General features: G+C 42.1%; 1 protein-coding gene across 1 annotated transcript in view; it reads right to left on the reverse strand.

Annotated features, from left to right (window-relative positions):
• Window positions 1-18,680, reverse strand: part of COA1 (cytochrome c oxidase assembly factor 1) — a 52,532-nt gene extending 33,852 nt beyond the window's left edge. The window contains exon 1 of the mRNA XM_071736197.1: window positions 18,599-18,680. The gene's annotated coding sequence lies outside the window, so the exon portion shown is untranslated. The remainder of the gene's footprint in view (window positions 1-18,598) is intronic.
• Between the last annotated feature and the right edge of the window lie 3,835 nt (window positions 18,681-22,515).

Genomic DNA, 22,515 nt, shown 5'->3' on the forward strand with positions numbered 1-22,515 from the left:
CCCCAACCTTGCTTTTTTTAGCCGTGTCCGTTCCCGTCCCCTCTCCATTTTAAATCCATAAACGTGTAGCACGTAACCCAGAGGGAAACAACCACAGCAGCACGACCCAAGGATGCACAGAGCATCCTGTCTTAGCTGGAAAAGTACGTACTAGGAGCTCAAAATACGCTCCTTCCCCTTTGGCATTTCCTGTTATTGCTGTATCCGACACAAGCACCGGGAAAGCAGAGAAGGTGGCACTCGTACTCGGAGACATCAGTACACAGTATGCCAAGGAGGAAAAGCCGGGGCATGCAAGGACACCCTGGTTAACACCAGTGGCACTGTCACAAGGTCTCACAGAGTATTAATTTCAGCAAAGATGAGCCCGTGGAGAGGGTTCTGAGTGGTCCCATTAGCTTTAATGGTCACGTGTGAATTCAGACATCTTGAAGTCTTGCCATGTATGTCAATGGCAGTTGTGTTCTTAAAGGAAATAGTGCTCTTGACATCCAAACCACAAACTGCTGAGCATGGTTACACCACAGGCATTGTTGAGAGGAAGACTAAGGTTAGAGGTGCTGCCTCATTCTGAAAGAATTTAAAATTACATCTCCTGCTGACAGCAGCTGCAGTTCTACCTGTTTCTTATAGATGAAGAGTGGAACCCAACAACTGTCTTCCAAGCAGCAAACAGGACGCATACACCCAACACAGCCTCAAAACTGGCCTGGAGAATAAGCTTGGGAACAGCTTTCAGTGCCAAGATGTCTCCAAGGAATAGTTTAAAGACTGCAACAGCCAGCAACAGACCAGGAAAAGCTGTAAGGTTGGAAAGGAATGTCTGAATTGGTTGACAGCAAAAAAGAGCCATAAGGAAGAGCTACAGGGACGATGTGGGAAGCATAGAATCATAGAATCATAGAATCCTAGGGGTTGGAAGGGACCTCGAAAGATCATCTAGTCCAACCCCCCCTGCCAGAGCAGGGCCCCCTAGAGTACATCACATAGGAACGTGTCCAGGCGGGTTTTGAATGTCTCCAGTGAAGGAGACTCCACAACCCCCCTGGGCAGCCTGTTCCAGGGCTCTGTCACCCTTACAGTAAAAAAATTCTTTCTGATATTCAACTTGAACCTCCTATGCTCCAATTTACACCCATTACCCCTTGTCCTATCACTGGTCACCATTGAGAAAAGCCTAACTCCATCTCCCTGACACTCACCCCTTACATATTTGAAAACATTGATGAGGTCACCCCTCAGTCTCCTTTTCTCCAAACTAAAGAGACCCAGCTCCCTCAGCCTTTCCTCATAAGGGAGATGCTCCACTCCCTTAATCATCTTAGTAGCTCTAAGGCAGGCAGCAATGAAATGTTTCGGGATGCAGAGCACAGCACGGCAAGGCTCCTCACAGAAGACTTGTTCTTCTGCCCCTAACTAAGATGGAGCTTAAGAAATACGGAGTCTGAAGCTGTCAAATGCTTGCAGCAGTTTCTGACATACAGCACGTAAAACAAAGGGCCTCCATTTAGTGGTAGTTTTTTTAGAAATTCTTGTCACATGGGATGGTGACAATAGAGATAATGGGTCATATCAGATGGACATGTAATGAAATGTGCTCCACAATGAGAATTTACGTGATCTAAGTATTATACAGAATCTGCTGCACTTCTGTACTGCAAATGGTACTTGTTTCCATTTCAGAAATTGGGTCACAGCAGCAGTGTGGAGTCAGGCTGAAGAGCCCATAAGACAAACAGACAGCAATGGTGGGTCAATATACCTATTTTTAAAACATAAGGTACTTAAAATATTTTTTCATTACATTTCATTAAATCTGTCAAGCCTTCCTTTAATAGGCACATAGCTTAATGATAAATACCAACCATGTGGTGATTGAAGCTGCATCACAGCTTTGATATTGCCACACTGCTATCATGCAACGCAGTTTTAGATGCTGACCCATCTAGGTTGTCAGTTCGTATAGTCAGACTCCACTTGAGTTTAGTTGCTGCATAACTGGCCCAAACATAAGTACTGCTACTTCTTGTTTGAACAATGGCTTCACTGATTATTATTTTTTTAATGTAGACTTATTAAAAAGAGCAACAGGCTATCTTCCACAATTGTGTAATCAGAGTAACTGATGATAACAGCAGCTTATTCATGTCAAAGCATCTAACTCCTACTGCTGTTAAGACTCAGTTCCTATAGATCTCGAGGACACAGACAACTCCAGTCTGAAGTAAGTTTCAGCAGGACCTGGGAGCCCAGCAGAAAGGGATTCATGAATGCACTCCTCTCCCCAGCAGAAAGGGATTCATAGATGCACTCCTCTCCAGCACTGGTACTTGACAATGTTCTACACACCTATATAATAAAGTGGGTTGGAGAAGTACTTGCACTCTCTTTGGATACTACACTGGGGAAATAGCAAATAATCTCTATAAATTTCATAATTTCTGGTCTGTATTGATTTTAAAAGCATCTTTAGCATGCAAGCAGCTGTTTAATGCATTTTTACCCAAAAGCAGGGCATTTGCATTAGTATTCCCACTAGAATGCTTGTCTTTTCATGTCCATGCATTAAGGCCCTGTTTAAAATCTGTACATGTCCCTAATCTCTCTGGGGAGCTTTCCCTGAATATTCAATGCTAGCCCACAGCCTGTAACAAAAGAGGGGAAAAAAAAAAAAAAAAAGAGACAGAGAGCAGTGTTTATGCATCAACAGCCTTTTCACATTAAAAAACATACACATACACAAAAGCACCTCAGCTATAGAGCCTGGCGTTTCCACAGCAAAGATCTGACAGTGTGTGTAGTTTTTCAAGTTAACGAATGTACAATAAGGACATAAGGCATCTGAGCTCCAGATGCACTCATTCAGACAACCAGGGCCATAAATAAAACAGAAAAGAATGCTCTGACTCTAATACGGGTTTTACAGAGATGTGTTGAAGGTCTAGCAGATGGGTTTTGCTGTCTCAGCTTTTACCTGTGTAACAAAGTAAGTGCACAAAGCTGCTTACTGGCTTCTCCCATACAAACCCTCTGCATTTGCTCCCATATGCTCCTGTGAAGACATGGCTAATTTAAACAATGAGCAAAATCCTACCTCCCAGGGAAGCTGGTGGCAAAAGTCCCACTGGCTACAGCAAGCTCTGAGTGTTGCTCAACATAAATGCAATTGGCTGAACTCGACTAACAGCATAACCAATACCATAATCAAATTTTTATTCTTTCATCTACAAATTTGCCACCAAAACACTGCCCTCGGTGCTGCTGTTGCCCTGTGGATCTCGTGAAAGAGCAAAACCAGCAACATAGCTGAATTGAGGCTTAGTGCATCCTCAGTCCATGCTGACAAGAACCTTTCTGCCATGGAGAGGTGAGAAATCCTCTCTTGAATTAGGACAACTTGTCAAAATGTTTTCTCATACTATTTATTTTGTTTCACTCAATCTACATACTGTTCCAACACAGTTCTTACGAAGCAGAAAAATGGAATCCTGCACTTGAAAGACAGCATATCAGAGAGAAGGTTTTGAAGAAATCTAACAACTGATAAATTTTTTTTTTTCCCTCAAAAAGACTTAATCTTCCTCATCCAGTCTAGCTTTCATAAACATCTGAGTACTCTTTTTGAAGCCAGTCTGCTGTTTGGGCAGATGGCATGGAAATTTTACAGTCCATTTTATCCATGATGCCTACAGTTAATGCTGTTAATAATGGGATACACACAATACATATGCAAACACACATATATAAATACAGAAGAAAATATTCTGATGTGTTCTGATAAAGGAATTACATTGGCAAAGGCAGATTCCTGATCTCAACCCATACTAAAAGCACATCCCCAAAACTGTATTTGCCTGACTTTAGTTAGGAAACTTTGTGCACTGAGAACAACTAAGAAATCCTTTCCAGTTTAGTACTGCTGGGAAATTAATTCCTCTGCATCTCTCTTAAGGCTTACCAAAATACATCTGATCACTTGTACTGCTTAGTTTTAAAATATAACCATTTGTGTGGCCGTACTCAGTTTGAATTCTCTGTGAATGGTCACTATTCACTGCACTTGTCTCTGATTTGTAGGCCTCAGATCCTCTTGCCAGACATGCATGTATGTTTAACTCATTCTATTTAATAACTAGCAAATACTTTTTTCCTCTCAAGATTCTGGAATTTAAATTGAAACTCCCGCTATTGAGAACAAGGGGATTACAGGATATACCCAGCCTGGGACTCTCTTAAGACCAAAGCCTGTTATCAGGACAAAACAACTCTAGGTTGTGGAAAAGGCACCAAGGGAGTTGCCACACTAATGCATGGTATACCTACAGCTGAGTATGTCCTTCCAAAACCTGCCTTAAAAAGCAACACTTCTCTCAAGCAGTTCTTGCAACCTGGGCTCCAGTCATCCTTCTCAGTACCTTGTATCAGTCCCTCCTCACAAGTCTCCATCCCTGCTTGCTCTCAGAAGTTCCCCCATACTACACCCCAGCTTCCAGTGGAAGCACTGCTTTGTAATACTGCTGAGGTAAGGATGTAATAAACATGTTTGAGGACCAATGACTCACTCTAACTAGAGAATATGCTTAAAGCATGTTTGTTTTGTCAATGGCAGTGCTCTGCTGTTTCCTTTACACCTTTCAGACTGGGTCATCCCAATTCTTTTTTTCTCCGTTTAATAATGATATAACTAAGTGGCCAGGAGTAAGCTGTCTCATCTATCATAAAAGCACAGTATGCAGTAATCATAGGAAGCTACTGTTCAAGACAAACACTTGTAAGAATGAACTCCACTTGTAAGAATGTGCTGGGCTGTAGTTCTGAAAAACACCTTTAGTAGCAAACCATTTTTTGTAAGCCACAAATCAAGTACACAGCTCCCTTCAGCACTCAACTGGGTTTATGAATCATGAGCCCTGCAGTGCACTGCCATGAGACTTGACTTTAGAGATGAAATTGTTCAAGAGCAGAACACCCCAGTTCAGCCTTTGCTTTTCACAACTGCTGCCTAGTCTCAAAGGAGAATGAAACAGCTCTGGAATTACACATGCACTTAATGTCCTCTAAATAACTACCAGATTCTATGTAAATACATCATGGTGAGCTTCTAAGTCTGATACCTGCTTAATTAAGCAACATTTTCAGTATCTGGCTACTTTGCAAAACCAGGCAGCTCAATAAAAGAGGGCTTGTGCAGAGTCAGTCATGAGATTTTATTTTCTTTTGAGGGAGGGAGGTGCTAGAGGTTTCCCAGATATTCCTTATTTCAAAGCAGGAAAAAAACAATGGCCAGCTCTGTACCAAACCGCAGGTCAACAGATTTCAATGGTCCAAGGTTAAAACCGGCCTCAAGCTAGCTGCACAGACTTATCCCACAGGTATTAAACAGGAAACTTTTAAAGCTTTAAAATAGTTACAGTTATGTGACTTGTTCTTGTAAAGGGATTTTTATCATGTACATGAAGACTAGAAGCATTCCTCCTTTGAAATGTTTGTGTTTGACACTTCCTCCGTAGCACAGCAAGTCTGTTTTTCTCTCTTGCACAGGCTGTCGGCTGAGTTTTGCTTTAGCTATTTTGTCCTTTTTTCTTTCACAAATCAAGCTGTCAGCAGCATGGGAAGTAAATTTGTAACGGGGACACGTAAGAACTCTGTTCTGAGACTGCATCACTGTCCCAGTAAAGTCACCCTTGGAAACAAGAACACTTGAGAATATTTTAGCACACAGTGAATGGCTTTTTGCAATGGTTTATTTAACTGAAAAGGAAAAATGTAATTCAAGTAAAAAACCTCAGAGATTAGAGATGCTAAAAGTACACAGTCTTCACTTCCTGCTACTGCAGGCCACAGCTTCTGAAGTGCACTGTTTGAACATCTGCTAAGGTGGGGACAACGCTTTTAGGCTGATAGATGAACCTACTTGGATTGATACGAAATCTAAACAATATATGCTCCTCTCCTACCACCATAACCACTCCCAAAGCTAAAGGAGTCCAGCCCAATACCAAAGGGCCATGCTAAGTGCAGCTGGTTGTTACGTGAGTTGCCTTAGCCTGCTATTAGCTTCTTCCTCTGCTCCTTACTCACTGCCCTGTATCACAGTGAGTAGCAATACCCTCCACATGTTCTCCATCCCCAGCAGATCCATCCCATGTGAGCCCACATGCCACATCTAGTCACCACTTCCCAGGTGGTCCAGTTTACCTAACCTCAGTCTCCTGCTGGGCCCTGGAGCCTCTCCCCACTGTCAGATGAACCGTGCTCAAGCAGCCCAGATATGTAATTAGCAGTGCAGCTGCACAGCCACCAACCTACCAGTACGCATGTGGCAGACCACTTCTTGGTAACTATTAATCATATATTGCATAAGAAAGAAACAGTCACTCAGCGCAGGCTAGTCTTTCCACTCCTTAACCATGTCAAGGGCATAAAAGCTTTTGGCTGTGCAGAAAAGTGAACAAAATGAGCAGTAATTAACTCTCATGACAACAAAGGCCAACAACTTCGGCACTTGCAAGGGGGATCAGAGGCAGCTGAGCTAAGAAAGAACTACAGCAGAACAAGTATTTGCCTAGAAGCAAACAGAGCCAGAGTGCTTATTTTAGAATGAATAGTCATGTTAGTTAACTAGAGCTAACTACTGAACAAATAGCTCACATTACAGCATACCAACGTACATGAGATGCATCCTTTGATCTACTGACTGACAAACATACTGCAGTGCTCTTTTTTTTTATATAAATGGAAAAAAAAATGTATCCTTCATAGCTGGTTCTCTCGTTTTTGGTACAATCTTTTAACAGATTCATAGGAGCAAAACTTGTATGAAAAAGGAACCCAAAATGGAATTACTCATTGCATCATGAGATACTTACATGACCATACAGTTTGCAAAGAAAAAAAGAGGAACCAATTTTTTTTTTTTCCTGGAAATCGACCCCTGTGACTGCTAACCCCTTATTTGTATCTCCATCAGGACAGGCAACCACAACATGCCCATGCTGTTTCTGACCTTTTAACACAAGTGAAGCCTCTCAGCATCAGGATTTGTCCTGCTGTTCAGTGGCATACTACGTAGTCTGCCACACCCTTTGTGCCTCTTACTTAAAATACCAGTGTGAACAATTAATATGATTCCCGTAGTTTTCAAGAAGTGGGGGAAAAAAGATGGTATTTGGGGAGTGTTTTTTAAGACAGTCAAAATTAATCCTGAAAATTACAAGTAAAATGGGTTCTGATTATCACCATGCAAGTAAATGCATCCCATCTGGAAACACATATGAATTGATGAGTGTAAGTTTTTTTATGTGAACTGCTTTACACTGATCTTAAATTTAAGGGATTTGACAGGGATTAAAGATTCACTTGTCAGCTGCTATGTCCTTTAATAAGCTTCTTAACAACTAAACTGAGAGAAGCAGCGTGTCCCCAATTTAGCAGACCAGGCTATCTCTGTCCAGGTTTCACTGCAGCTCTGGAGGCCTGGAAAAAATATTGAATGCAGTGATTCTTCTGCATTAATCTACTAAATGGTTTCCCTTCAAGCCCAGCTTTTGTGGAATGGACAATAGAAATATTAACTTTATTTCCAGGAGCTGCACAAAGTGTGTGTGTGGCTCCTCACGCTCTCCTGAGGAGAAATTCATGTACCAAAACCCAGTGCTGTGCTCTGCTATGTCCTGTTCTTGTACTTGCTGCCTTAGTTCAGGTCCACAGAGTGAGCTTCTTCCTCAAGGCTTATTCAGCTCAGTAAGGATGGCTTGCTTGAAAAAACACTTGCCATCAGCTTAGGGGTTCTCTGCCACAGGCAAGGAGGCCATCTCACCTGGCCAAGCCATCTTAATACCCATTTTGCACTCTCACCTGTAACATGGAGATGTAAAAAAAATCTCTCACCTTTTCAGCTAAGTATTCTTCTACTTTTTAAACTGTATGCTTCTTGGAACATAAGGCTGACCAAATACTTATCCAGAAGCAAGCACAAATCACCCCTTGCTTTAATTCTTTAGAATCTTTGGATAAGAATCCACCCCTAAGATGTAAACCAACTTTTGTTTAACAGCATTTATAAACTTCAACTGGAAAGCAGACTGGGCAGATTCTCACTTCAGACCCTTAGGTTTATCTGCTTTCCATGCTCTGATCTTCCTGTGCTCTAGGTGATTCCAGGCAAGTTTCTTGCTGGTCTCTTACACATGTTTTGCACCATCTTATACTGCTGAAGCCATGCAAGTAAGGAATTGTAGTAACAACACAAACTGCTCAGCTTTGACAGGGCATAGCTATTTTTACCAGATAGCTTTTCTGGCACAACACTTAAAGCACCAAATGATTTGACACCTGTAATTTTATACTTGGAATAACACAAGGTATTCATACTTCTTTTGTACTGTAGGATAAAAGCAAACACTACATATGCTCTCATTCCAGTGCTGCTGTCTGGCAGCTATTTGCCTGAGGTAAAAAAAGTACTGTTAGATTACAGAATATGTGGAAAAGTAAAGGCTATGGAAAAGAACTCATTAAATAGCTAACTTATTCCCTTGCTAGCACTAGACTGCTCCCTGCAGCATGTTTCAGAGTTTTGTCCAGTCTGGTTTTGCAAGTTTCGTATTACTTTCATTTATATCTTTAATACAGCACTGACTTCAGTGTGGTTTGGTGCTGCTTATTTTCCTCATCTTTCAACTAGAAGACTCAGTGCTAGACCAGCTGTTCATATAGAGTTGGGTCCAAAACCACTGAAATAATTTTAGACTCTTTCTACTAACTTGAATAAGCTCTGGATCAGGCTCATGAAAAGATGGCAAATACATTTCATGTAAGACTAAGCAGGTTACAGTCAGTAAAGCAGAAGGAGGATTAGCTGTGTACAATCCAAAGGCATATATTACTCTGTGTGCTTCTGAAACAACTGGCTAACACACTCTTGCTTTCAGAGAAAGAGCCAGATTTGTTTCTGGTGCATTGCCACTAAGTCAATGCCACTATGCCAAGAATTAATTTGCTCTGGAATCTGCCCAGTTAGCCTCATTACAACTGGGATTTTCCTAAACTGGAGGTGAGAAGATTTATTTTCTGAAAATGCAAAAACAGTAAAGCAAATACTTTCTGCTTTTCATTTGAAGTTTTGGTCTTAAAGAGACACTTACGGAATGAGTATCAGGACAAATACAATGGCTCTTGTCTCCTTCCACTGTCAGGAGGGATGGACCCTCTTTTTTCTTCAGAACCTGAAAGGGGTCATATAAAATACATATACTTAGATCTTCACTTTCTATCACCAAAGCAGATGGTCAGCCCCAAACAGCTAATGCACACATATTTTACAGAGCACTGATACTACAGCACACACCCTCTGTGTATGCTTTGAGCATTCTACTTCTGAAAGCTAGAATGCCTTTTATCAGGAATTATTTTATCAGTGGGGGATCAATGCTAAACAATACAATCAAAGGAGGACAGTGGTGCGCAGTTATTCTTCCCACCCTTTCAAAGTTCACAGCAAACCGTGTCAGAGTTAGTGATGTTCTCAGCCTCTGAGAATGCTTTAATCAGCCGGGCTTTTTTTTTTTTTTTAGTGCTCCCTCTGTTCCCTATGGACAGGGGACTTCATGGCACTGCTTTGTTGTACAATGTGTACAGTTATAACCTACGCTAAATGTGTGCCATTAATGAACAAACACTGGGTGTGTGTGTGTCAAGCAGATGAGAATGTTCTTTTGATCTCCTGTGCTCCACCACTGTGGCAGACAGATGTCTTAATTGCTTTATTAATGTGCTGAAGTCTTCTATAATTTCTCATACAATACTGAAGGAAAAATCAGAATTTCATTGCATTTTGATTTTCTGCTCTTCCAGTTCAAATCTAGTTGTATGTTATGCATCAGGGGAAAACCAATTATTTTATTAATTATTATTTATTAATTTTCCATGGGGGTGGGTAAAATATATCATGTGCTTCACACCCTGAGGTAGCCAACAGAAGCTTCTCAAAATTCTATTTAACATCAAAGAAATCTCCACACAATAAGGGAGCTGTGTTTAGCTCTAGTTACAATTTCTAAACTAATTGAAGGGAGCAAGGCAAGGGATTAAAAGTTTTTTTGGGGAATATCCTCAAATCACAATAAGCATGTTTAAAAAGCATAGAGGTTTCTGAACATGATGATAGCAATCCTTTTAGCCTCCAAGATGTGAACAGCTAAGGAAAAACAAATAACCCAGCTGGTGTGGGGCCACAAAAGAGTATTAAAGAAAGTTTACATGCAATTACATGAAAGACCATGATAACCTAGATAATCCTAGATAACCCTTCAAAAAAAAGATTCCTATGTGACAGAAACTGTGAATCTACACAGATTTTGTCAGATTGAATGACACAGCTGTAAACAAAAGGAGGGAAGGAGGCAAAGCAGGGCCTCTGTTCTGTAAAAGAAAGAAATCAGACTACGGCTTCACAGGCAGCTAAACTGATCTAACAAATCACTGTTGCAAAAGTTTGAGGTCAAGTCTCTCAATCTCTTTTCCAGCCTCCCAATTCCATTTGCAGAAGCTTGGGTACTCCTCTGAGCCTCTACCCAACATCTGTCATTTAGTCAGCTGATTTAACTCTCTATGCCAGAGAAAGCTATCCACCTTTCTGCTACTTCTCTTCCAGGCTAATAGGCCAAAGCAGCTAATGGAGGGATACAACACATGCCAGAACCCAAGGTAAGCAGCAGGACAACCATAAGCAAGGACTACTGGGAGGGGAAAGGACTGGGGACTGCCACCTCTCTCTTATGGCAGTAGTAAACTGACATTGTCTCAGGATTACTCAGGGAATTGCTGTCTTAATGCAATGACTTGTCATAAGAAGGGGAAATAAAAGGGAAAAGTGGGACAAGTATGTACTCTGATCATTGCTGCTTTGGAGAAGTGTAGATGTAAGGATGCAAACTAGAAGGGTAGGAATCCCACGTGTCTGCAGAGGATTTTATGGGTAGAAGAAAGTATGCACAGATGCAGGAGCTGCAGCACATTGCATATGCAGGAGCCAGGGGGATGTATAATCTGCATGCAAATAGTTGTGTAGCTTCCCCATGAAACCTTGCAGCTGACTGCACAGTCCTAGTAGCTGTGCAATGCTCTGTGTTAAGTCTGATGTTTCTGAAGAGTTTTGCACTTACTGTGCACAGATGGACACCACAGCACACACACAGAGCTGCCCCTTCCAGTCTGCTTCATGTTCTGCAACTGCAGTGCATGCTTGCATGCTCACAGTGCTAATGTCCTGAGTTTCCAGGCATGCAGCAACTAGTACAGAAGCGTCTGCTTCCTACAACTACCAGACATCCAGAAAGCCCAGACAAATTTATGAAGTCCTCAAAAGCTGCCTAAATGTTATTTCCAGCTGGAAAGAATAAATGTCTGGGAAAGGGAAACCTGGGACATCCAGAAAGTCCTTTGCTACCTATAGAAAACCAAGCATAGGACAACAGAAACTTGGGAATGACTGAGAAACTGAAGGCAGGGCTGGAGTTCATCTCAACTTGTTCACCCGTGTTCCCTACTGATTGACTTCCTGTAACTCCATTTTACAATGAATTTGAGAGAACATGCTTCTATATAAAGAAAATATGAGAGGTTTCTTGCAGTTCAGTTTCACAAATGTTCCTGTTACTATGGCCATTTCAAAAGCTGCATAAGGAACTTACTTCAGGCCTAGACACCCATAAATAAAGTAACTGTAAACGAGTAAGAGTGCTATGTGCTACTGTGAGAATGCAATCTTCTCTCTCTCATTTATATGGTGTTGGCTTAGAAAATTAATTACTAACATACCTCACAGAGACGCAGTATTTAATTAATATTTGTTAAGTGCTTTGAAATTCTGATGATACCAGTGTGCATTATGACTAATACCATGTAAAAGTAATGGCAATGGTGTTACTCCAGAAGAATGCTGTTGAAAAGGGGAATTGAGATGAAGAATGGAAAGTGTTTTAAAACTCAGTTATCCCAAGGGAAAAGGGAGAGCCGGGGAGGAATGGAGCTAAAACAGCTTTCAGAGGAAGATACTGTGGAGTCAGTATTAATTCCAGCATGAATTTTGCCTACAGCAAAATCCTGGCTCCAGTAAAATACAAAGAAATTGTTTCACCAGCTTCAGTGACGTGAAGATTGTTAGCTTTCATCATAATTTCCGAGAGCTTAATCCAGCATCTCATACGCAGGTTTGTGACTTTATATGGTTGCTTGTTTACAGTTTAGGTTCAGGAAATATTCTCATCAAGCTAGGGCATGACCACCATGTAAAAGCAACTGCTCAGTTTCTAATAACTTTTCTGTTACATCCCACATTTAAAGTACATCTTTCCATTCTCTTAATTAATTTGTACCTGAGCTACCTATTTCATTTGGTGGCAAAACTCCAATTAAATGGAAGCAGCATGGAGATTGCTGTAGATTTTGTACTGAAGAGGAGACAAAACCACAGTATTTTAACAGACACTGCAACCCAGACATACCCGTGGAGTTCAGTTCATTTATTTGAAGCCAGTGGATTTTGTATTTAATTTCTGACTTACAAAAAAAACGGAATTCAGGCAACTTATTTTTTTAGCATAGTCCTCCATAATAAAGATGTGGGGAGAAAGAGGAGGAGAACCATGCTCCTCACTACTTCTGGGCAACGTAGAGTTAAAGAGCACATTTTTGACTGGAAGCTTTGCACCTGAGAGGCTGGAAGGAGGAAGGTTATAAGGAATAGTAAGTTACAGGCATCAAAATTTTAGAGAAGGTACTTGGGAGTTTCTAGTATTAAGAGGAGTCATTTTACAGCAGAAGTCTACAGCTACTTTAGGTAGGAGACAAAGTGAAAAGCTTAGATTTTTTTATTTTTTAAAAGGTCTGAAGCCTGTTCTTTAGTTATACAGGGCTTTTCGTAAGCTATTACTTGCCTTTTTCCAAGTGATGTACGGCACAGGCAATCTTAGAGGTACTATTTGTTGTAAACTGTGTCTTAAGGTAGGCTTTCCAACTATGCTTCATGTAGAAATGTTTGGACTACAGCAAAAGCAGCTTCGCCTAGATCAGGTGTAATGATAAAGTTACACACAGCAACTTTCTCTCTTCACTCCTAGTATGCTGTATCTTTCTAATTGTACTGCAGGCTCTAAAGCTTGTAGGCTTTTAGTTTTCATCTTGCAATGCTTCTACAGCAGTGTCCACAAATGTGCAATCCAGTCAAGCCCAAGGAAATGCTTCTTGATGCCAGGAATAAGCTTTGATAGCCACAGCTCTAATAACTCACATGCAGGTCTCTGCTTTCTATTTTAACAGATGACTTTCATAAACTTCTTGCAGCAGCTCATCCCATAGCTCAAAGTGCCAACGGTTGCGTTTCAGTCCTGGTGGAATAAGCAACATTGCTCTTCCATCTAAATTCAGTAGTCAAAATGGGATAACATATGACCTACATCATGATGTAATTCCCTGGATCCCAAGGAGAAATGATGGTAAGGGGCCAAGGCAAAAAAATCAAGCCTAAAGCTTTTATTGACTAACACCTGAATTCCTGATACTTGATGAAATTGAAAACAGTATTGTGTCACTTGTTTAGACATATAGGCTGTGTCTCCTTCTGCTGTAAATTAATTATTAATATAATTAACAGACAACCAGTCCCATCAAACATGGCAAATGTTTCTTTAGTGTCTGCCCATTACTGTGGCTGGAGATAATGTGAACAGGCAGCGCAGAGGAAAAATTATTCTGTCTACTGCTTGGCAAGGCTGCTTTCAGAGGAGGCCACTGAAAAGATGCTTACTATGTATTTTGGAGAGGTCTAATTTTGTGGAGGGGCCAGAAGAAAATTATACAGAAGATCAGGATATGTCAGGGTATATAGGTCAAAGACCTAGTGAAGTCTTTACTGAGATGGCAAGACCTGAAGGACTTATCAAGACAATACTTTTCCTCATTTTAAGTTCTGACAAGAGTTGCATTCCTTCTACCTGTGACATGCCAAAGTGAACTCCTGTTAAGTAGTCTAGTCACCCTCTACCTAAAGAAGTCTTCACATTCTGAGTATCTTTGTATTTTCTCCTACCTCCTAAGTAGCCTACATACATTTTTCAGCCTCAGGTGAATGATTTTTCATGTTACATTAGAATGTTCTTCAGATCTTGGTGTACCACCCTGTGTTTACATCTTCAGTTTGTGGTGTTCATCAACACCATACAACCTGTTGTTTTCCTGACTCCTGTAGAGTCTGGAATGCACTGGTTTGAGGTCTTTTTGACTGTGTTAGACTTCTGTTGGATCAAAAATCTCTACGGATGTTCCTTATGGGTCTTCCTTCTGAGGGAGTTCAGTACCTCAGTTTTTAGTTACAGTAATGCTAGACCGATCTGTCTTATAATTATTACTGGCTATATCTACATTGGGAATAAGTACAGGTCTGTATCAAAATAACTGATGCTGAGGGCTGTGTTCCCACTATGTTGGTTTTGTTGGTGTGTGGTCTGTTCAGACTAGCTCCTGACTACTCTCACGGACTTTCCCACCTTTGAGTTATGAAGGGTGTCAGGTGGTGGTTCAGGCTGGTGGTCCATCTGCAAACTTTGAGTCAACATGCAGTCCATGGGGGCACTCAGCTTCAAAAGGACACTCTTGGCTCTAACTCATTTAACATCATCAAAGTAACCATCTACACTAGTGCTGGAACATAGATCAACACCTGACTGGGAGATTGCTGCTATTAATGAAATTAAGTCAAATCTGGAAAAGACACACAGAGATGTGGAAGATTTCTATCTCTTCATTAGTTACTGGGTGAAGCTTACAAAGCCATTCTTCAAAGCAGATACAGCTGCAGATATGAAAAAGGAAAACAGCCTGAACACATGCCTCCAGTTTGATCTGTGAGAGGTCTAATAGTATGATGGCAAAATCCACTTTTAGGCAATTTGGCTTACTATGTTTATTGTAGTGATCAAATTCACAGCAGGAATGATTTTTATTTAGGGAGGGGTGAGAGAGACAGGAAAGAGGCAAAATATGCACAAAAAAATCTGCTATGTACTGAGGATATGCAGAGTACTCTGAGAAAGTTCTGGAAACAGGGACTATGTATTTTAGCTGGTGGTAGGCTGTGCAACCACTTACTGAAAATATGTAAATATCAAAAAAAGAAAATTACTCTGCCTTGGGGGAAAAGGGGGGTTAATATTACTGTTATTACTGCTGTGCAGTTCTTAAACAAACAAACAAAAAAAACCCCACCACTGTTACTCCACCAGATGAAAGCACATAGCTGAAGTCACCAAAAAGCATCCCTGAAATATGCTTAAAAGCAAATGTCAGTGTTAAGTTGCCAGTGATGCTTTTAAGTTGCTCACAACAGGGAAAAGACTAAGAAAACAGTGCTGAAATGACAACTGGAAACGTTAGCAAAATTGCAAGCTTTCTTGTGTATCAGGTAGCTCAGTAGTATAGTACAGTGTGTATATATATATATACACACTCTCTGTGTGTATATAGTATATGTGTGTAGTATAGTATAGTGTGTATATATACATACACAGAGAGACAGTATAGTAGTGTACTCTCAAAGAACTTCTGTTCCTGATGATATGCCAAGTAGAACAAAGACCTCAAGAGGTCAATTCCCACAGTAGCTTTTATTGCTTTAAAACTTTTTTATGTTTAGTTTAAAAGCTTATGGCTGTTAACTGCTGCTTTACTTCCAGAAACAGAGAAACAGTGCAGCCCTTTTCTGCAACCTTCTCAGTTTTGAAAAATCACATCTCAAAACTGTAGAGTGAGACACTAACAGCATTATAGACAAATAGAAAAATCCAGCTAAGCTCCCTTTTCCCCCTTTTCCCTCCCCCTTGCTTGAATATGCAAGATTTTCAAGACCAAATGCTCACACACATCAGTCCTTGCCTTCCATTTCTGTGGCACTTGTAGAGCTGGGAATCAGACTAGCGGTGAGTTTGCAGAAAAGTAAACTGGAGCTGATGTGGCCTTCAGATCTGTATCTAGAATGCTCTCCTAATTCTCAGACCAATCCCAAATTGGGATGCCACCAAATCATCCTCAGATATGCTCTAAGGGATCTGCTGCAGAGTAGGTAAGGTAGTGCAGGCAAAGAAGAAAAACTGCTGTGCATTAACAATGCTAACATGGAGCTATGGTTTCTAAGTTGCATTCACCTGTGCCACCTTAACTGTGGCGGGTATAAAAGAAAAATCAAGTGCCCTAACAACCACACCACGTTGTGAGGGGGGGCATGCGTGGGCCTGTTTCTTTGTGTGCGCTGCAACGCTGAAGGTAACTGTAGTGAAAGCAACTGCCAGCAACAGCTCTTTCTCCTGCTCTATTTTATCTTGTGGTCACAGCTGCAAAGGTAAGGATGTTATTTTGCTTCTCTGGCACCGAGTCAAACCCCAGAAGTTTGTATTAGAAAAGTGGCCTGGAAAGTACTCTATTAACAAACATGCAAAGCCCCTGACTTCTGGGGAATACCCAGCTTTGAAGTAAAATAGGTGCAGCAATAATCCATGCACACTTCATTAATTTCAGAACTGCAACAGCAAAGTACTACTTAGAAAAAGCTGTAAAATAGTAATGAAGGGTTTGGGGGTTATTTTTTCCTTTTAATCCCAAAAGCTCCTTATCTCTGTTCTCCATATTTTTTCATTTCATTTACAGTAGTCTAAATTAAAGCTCATCTAACAAAAAAATGACACTAGCCTCTTCACCCCCTCTTGAAGAAAATCCTTTCTTCCTCAGTGGAGTAAATGCAACAACTTTAAAATTCCTACATTTCTTCTTTAAGCTAACTTTTCTTTGCACTTTCTGTTCTATGAAGTTTGGCTGACTTTGGCTATTTCAGCACCTTAAATTATTATGTTGAGACAGTGAGGTCAGCAATTCTTGACAAGCCTTGACTAAGACAAAATGATCTCTAGGCCCTAAGCTGCCAGAAAGACAGTATTTTGTTATCTGTCAACATGCACGCATCTTTACCACACCCACTGTCAAGCCTGAGAGCCCTTAGCACTGCCTAATGCACGATAGGAAACATTAGTTCACTGCTCAAATTCAAGCCAAAGCTTCAAATCAAAATAAAGAGTAGATGCAGTTTAACATTGCATTTAAGAGTAGCCGTGAGCTGCTGCTGGAACCGGTGCTCATGTCAGTTTTTCCCTCCCTTCTGCAGGACTGCAGATGCAGTATGTGCCATGTCCAAAAAGCCATAATGTACGGGAAAAACAACTTTCAAAAAGCCGGCTGATCCAGCTGTACGAGACGCTCAGGATGTACAACTGGGCAGTGGAATAGGGCCACCTTGCTGTCACAGCCTGCTATTACTCCAGATTGTGAGGCCGGCCCAAGCGGGGAGGCTCATTTGTTTCAGTGCTTAAAAAAAAAAAGGCTGTGTAAGAAGCAATCCAACCCGCTCATACCCCATGCTACATGCTCTCACTTTAAGAATTCATGTAAATCAGCAGAAAGCAATTGAGTCCAAACCAACTCGAGTGGTTGGCAGGAGGTACTAAGCTTCTATGGTTTAGTTAGAGGAGCAACCTGAAACTGGAGAGTTTCAATTTTTAGAGAGCGAAATATAGCAATTCCTTTTCTGCATGGCGGGTAAGAACATTAAACATGCTTAGTACCACTTGATTGCTTCTCAAATTGTACCCAAACGAACAACAAATTTGGTTAGTTTTTTTACTATGTTAAAAGTTACTACAATTAATTTGTTTTACACTCGTCCAGTTTATTCAGATTTCAGATTTCTGAATAATCTGTGGTTCTGCCACCGGGTTTTCTCAGGGCACACTGCAGTGGGCATGAGCTTCTTTCACATCCCTTGAGCTGAGCTGCGGTTTCCTGGCCATAGGGGAGGAGCCATGGCACCCCATGTCCCCTCTGCCTCAAACCCACCCATGTGGGAGCTGGCAGCTCTCCCTCGGGCAGCACCACCTCTAGAAATGATACTGGAGTGAAACCAGCTTTACAGGACCAGGTCTTGGCAGCAGCTTGAACATTTTCTGTGTATCAGGCGTTGACTGCAGTTTGCTAGATGAACTTGCTTTGCAGCAATCTTAAAGCGGGTGAGGTGTATCTGAAGTACGGTTACCGTTACCGTGGTCCTGACAATCGCACTGTCAGACGATGTGTGTATAATTACTGCACTTGTTCACCCTCTTACGGGTCTAAGACTCCTCGCCTACCAGGCCTGCGGCCACCTCGCCGCACAGCCGCCCTCACCGCCACGACACCCGGTTCGCGGCTCAGCCTCCCGCCCGGCCGCCTTTCATACTGCCTGCTCGTCTCCCAACTCGCTGTTCTACCCGCTCCCCGCGGGGCCCAACTGCCCCGGAGTCCCCTCCGGCGACGCGGACGCCATTTTACGCAGCGCATGGGGAGGGGGGAGGGGGGGGGGGGTAGGCTCACACCGGGGATGCCGCCCCGACCGCGGGAGGGAACGGGAGGGGGAGGCGGTGGGGCCCCGCCTTAACGACCGTAACCGCGCCCTAACGGCTGTAACCCTGCCCTAACGGCTGTAACCGCGCCCTGGGCTCGGCAGCCCCTCCCCACTCACGGCGTTGGAGGTCGGGGAGCGGGGCTCACACGTGGACTGCGGGGGCCGCCATTGCCGCAGCCCGGGGTGTCGGCGGGCACGGCAGAGGGCGCTGCCGGGCGGCGCTGCGAGTGGCGGCGGGGCGGGTGCGGGGGTGGAGCTGGGCTGCACAGTGTTTACATGGGGGTTGGGGCGCTCCTCGTCGGCGAGGTTTTGGCTGCTTTCTTCCTCCTGTTCCTCGTCCTCTTCGCTTGGGGTGGTCAGCAACCGGGGCCTCGATTGTGGGGATGGAGCAGAGGGAAGCCGGTGAAGGGATGGCCGGGGTTGGCAGAGCGCTGCCATGGCAGTGTGTAGGCCTCTGTGCAACCCGAATCCTGTCCGCTCGCTGGTGACAGTCTGAAACGCACCACAACTGCTGCCTCCTTGTTCTGGAGGCGCCCTTTAATTTTGTTTAATTTTCCAGGCCAAACCAAGAGACACCATAAAAACACACAAGGAACGTCTAATAAAAATTGAAACACCCGACAGAATTTCTGTAATCATCTTTCCAGCAATCCCCAAAGAAAAATATCTGAATCTAATCTGATTATCTGATTCCATACACTGATACGCATATTCAACTTAATTACTGCTGTCTTTAGCTTAGCTTTTTAATTCCAAATTTATCCCTTGTCATTGTACCACATAAGCTGCTGTCCCTGTTGGAGTTTATTTAAGTGGGTTGTCCAGAGCTCAGCACTTAGGCTTGTATCATTTGTGAAGTGTGCATGAGTGCTGCTAGATTATAGGATCCTGAACCTCAGCTCACAGTTTTGATTCATCCGAAACTAAGCCATGATCGGACTAATAATTTCAGATTTCTGCTTCATTGTTTCCTCACAGCTGCTTTGATATATATTATATGCACTTCCTGGCTGAGGAGTTGAGCCAGGCATTCATCCTGGGGCTGTTGCCAAGCCAGTTCTTTCTCTTACCTGTTTTCCAGCTTCTTATTTTCACTTCTTTGGCTTACCATCATGATTTAGTGGAATATTATCTGCTATTGAATTATGCCAAATAAAGCCGTTTCTTCCTGTGGAGGACTTCTAGTGGTTGCCAGTCAACTCCTGTCATCAGAAGGGTGATAACGTTATTTTACATTGCTTAGTTGTTTCTGAAAAAATAATTGAGAACTAGGAGGTTGGTTGGTTGTAGCTGAAGTTAATTAACACATTTGCTTGCTAGGACTTGTAGCACTTCTGGGACTGTGGAAGGTGAGATTGGGGAGAAACAGGGTATGGAAAGACAATCAGCAGAACAAAATGATGTGTATATACAACCAATGAGAAATAAGGGACAAAAAGGGAGCAGGTGGCCCTGACCAGTGGGAACTCTTCCTATGCTCCTAAGCAGCTGATTCATAGGCAAAGCTGCAGGTTTTTAACCTTTCGTCCCACCTTTATGTTAATATCACTTTGTGGGACTTGGTTGCCTTTAATTTCAGGGGTGGGCTGATGCCTGCATATCTAATTACTCTCTGAAAAACCTACTACATACATTTCAGATCTGAAGAAGGATTTTGTGCCAAAAGCTTGCCTATTGTTCCCAGCTATGCCTGTGTCAGCCTAACTAGCTCTGCAGACTTTCTTCTAGTAATGGTGACATTGATGAAAGCTATACGATACCCACTTAATTTTGGTGAAGTTTTATTGGTATTGAAAGGTACTTGTTATTTATAGATGCTCTCTCTGCTATTTCCATATGGAAAGAGAAACAGAGTGCAATAAATTAATAGACCCGGAGAGCTACATCCATGCTGGGAGCTATCTCCTGCTTCTGCTTTTCCCAAGATCAGCATTTCCCTCTGCTTACTGCCACCAACCTGGGGACACCAGCTTCTCTTGCCATGCCAACTTCTCACCACCTGAGGATCACAAATAGCTGCTCCAAATCCCATGTCTCATTACACCTCTTTGGAGGAACCCTCGCTACCTTGACCAGCTCTGGAGTTAAGTTAAATGTTGGGTTTGTTATCTAGCCACCTGAATAAATAAGCAAACTCAAGGTGAATGAGCTCAAGGCTATATAGGGGAATCAAACAGCAAGTAGTTACCTGACTGGTTTAACCTAACCTAACCTAACCTAACCTAATCTAACCCAACCCCACTGTGTGGTGGAAAGAAGCAGTTGTGCCTTCCTGTTTGGCTGTGTGTTGCCACTCTTACCTGGTTTTGGTAGCCAATCCAGCTGGAAAGTAGTGTGGGTTTTTTTGTGGTTTGTGGGTTGTTTTTTTTTTTATTTATTTTTATTTTTTTTTAAGAGGTTGATTATGACTTCAGACAGGTCCCACATCCTGTAGAACATGTGGCTGTACAAATGCAAGCCCTGTCACTGAATCCAAAGGCTCTGAGTTACATCTGCCTCTGATCACTCCCATATGCATTATTTCATATGTTCTGCTATTTGTTATGGTTTCCTATCATGTGCTAATTCATTCATTACTTTGTGCTAAGCATAGTCGCATGCTAGTTTTTAGCAGTCCCATATGTTGAACGCCTGATTTATATCTTTAAATGCCATATCTCCTGCTCTGCCAGTCCTCCTTTATGCAATACCACACATTGCAGACCTTAATTCATGCTTTGATGGAATTTAAACTTCCTGCTTGCTAGCCTTGTGTGTAATTCTTCAGTCACACTCTGGAACTTCTCATTGCAGTTGCATAATGACTGTAATTAGGGCTGCTGATAAGTAGATCTGTGCTTTAGGTTGTAGTACTACCATGTGTTTCAGAGGGGAAGGAAAGAATTTTGAAACATCCTGCGATATATTTGAAACATGAAGCATAGTAATGTCAGTATACGCCCCAGTTCTGTTAGACCATGGAAGTTTTGCCAAAGTTAAACCTCTGTAACTGGCTCAGAAAACCTGACTTTGGAAAAGCAAATGTAGCTGGGAGGAGGCCAAGTGAAGTCTTTTCTGGTAAGGAAGTTAACTGTCATTAAAACATGAGTGTGAAAAGATAGAAAGAAGGGTCTATTATTCTTACAATCCCTCTTGAAGAATTTCAAAACAAAGCTGCACTGATTTTTTAAGATCTAAAGGAAGAAGACAGACTACTTATGGTGACACAGAACATGTCCCAAGATTTGCCAGGAACAGGTTGAACACACTTGGGTGCAAAAGTAATAGTTACTGATTTTTCTAGAGTTACTTCTACTTTACATGTGAGGTGAATTAGCTGTACCTGTTGTACCAATGTGACACAGTTTTAAGTGTTATCATAGTCTGAGAATGCCCATCAGGGTATTGTTGCAGACAGGAGCAAAGGGTTCTTTGTCACAAACTGAGGTTTTACAATATCCTGCCTACTTACGCCAGTTTGTAACAGATGAGAGAATTTAAGGCTGCATAAAGAATCACTGTTCCAGGTATTAACAAAAATGGTTTTAATATGCTTTGGTAAAAGTGCAACTTAACAGAGTTTGATGGCAAGGCTCACTCTATTACTTACAATATGGAAGGAACATATGAAGGTTGGAATTGGCTTGGAGTAACTTACACAGGTATCGGGAAGAATAATTTATACAGAGATCAGGGGAAACTGAATCAGGATTGGGTTGGAGTGACTTACACAGGGATCAGGGAAAGAGACTGAAGGTGGCCTTACTGTTGAGTCACAAGGTTCAGATTCCACCCCCCGCCCCCTGCTTTCTAAACTTCTTGGAGAGGAGTCTAGGAGTGGCTGGCTGGATTCCCTCCTACCCCAGTTTGCCCCAGTTTCTTTTTCTTTTGTTGGCTTCTACCAGTGAACAGCTGAAACATGTCACAAAACACAATGCCTCTTGCAGTCCTGGATATCTTGAAGTGCCCCACATAGGATTGGTACCTGCAGAGCTTCAATATAATTGCCTTTCATAGAATCATAGAATAATTCGGGTTTTAAGGGACCTCAAAAG

Source organism: Heliangelus exortis, chromosome 2 (assembly GCF_036169615.1).
Source record: "Heliangelus exortis chromosome 2, bHelExo1.hap1, whole genome shotgun sequence".
Classification (NCBI taxonomy): Eukaryota; Metazoa; Chordata; class Aves; order Apodiformes; family Trochilidae; genus Heliangelus; species Heliangelus exortis.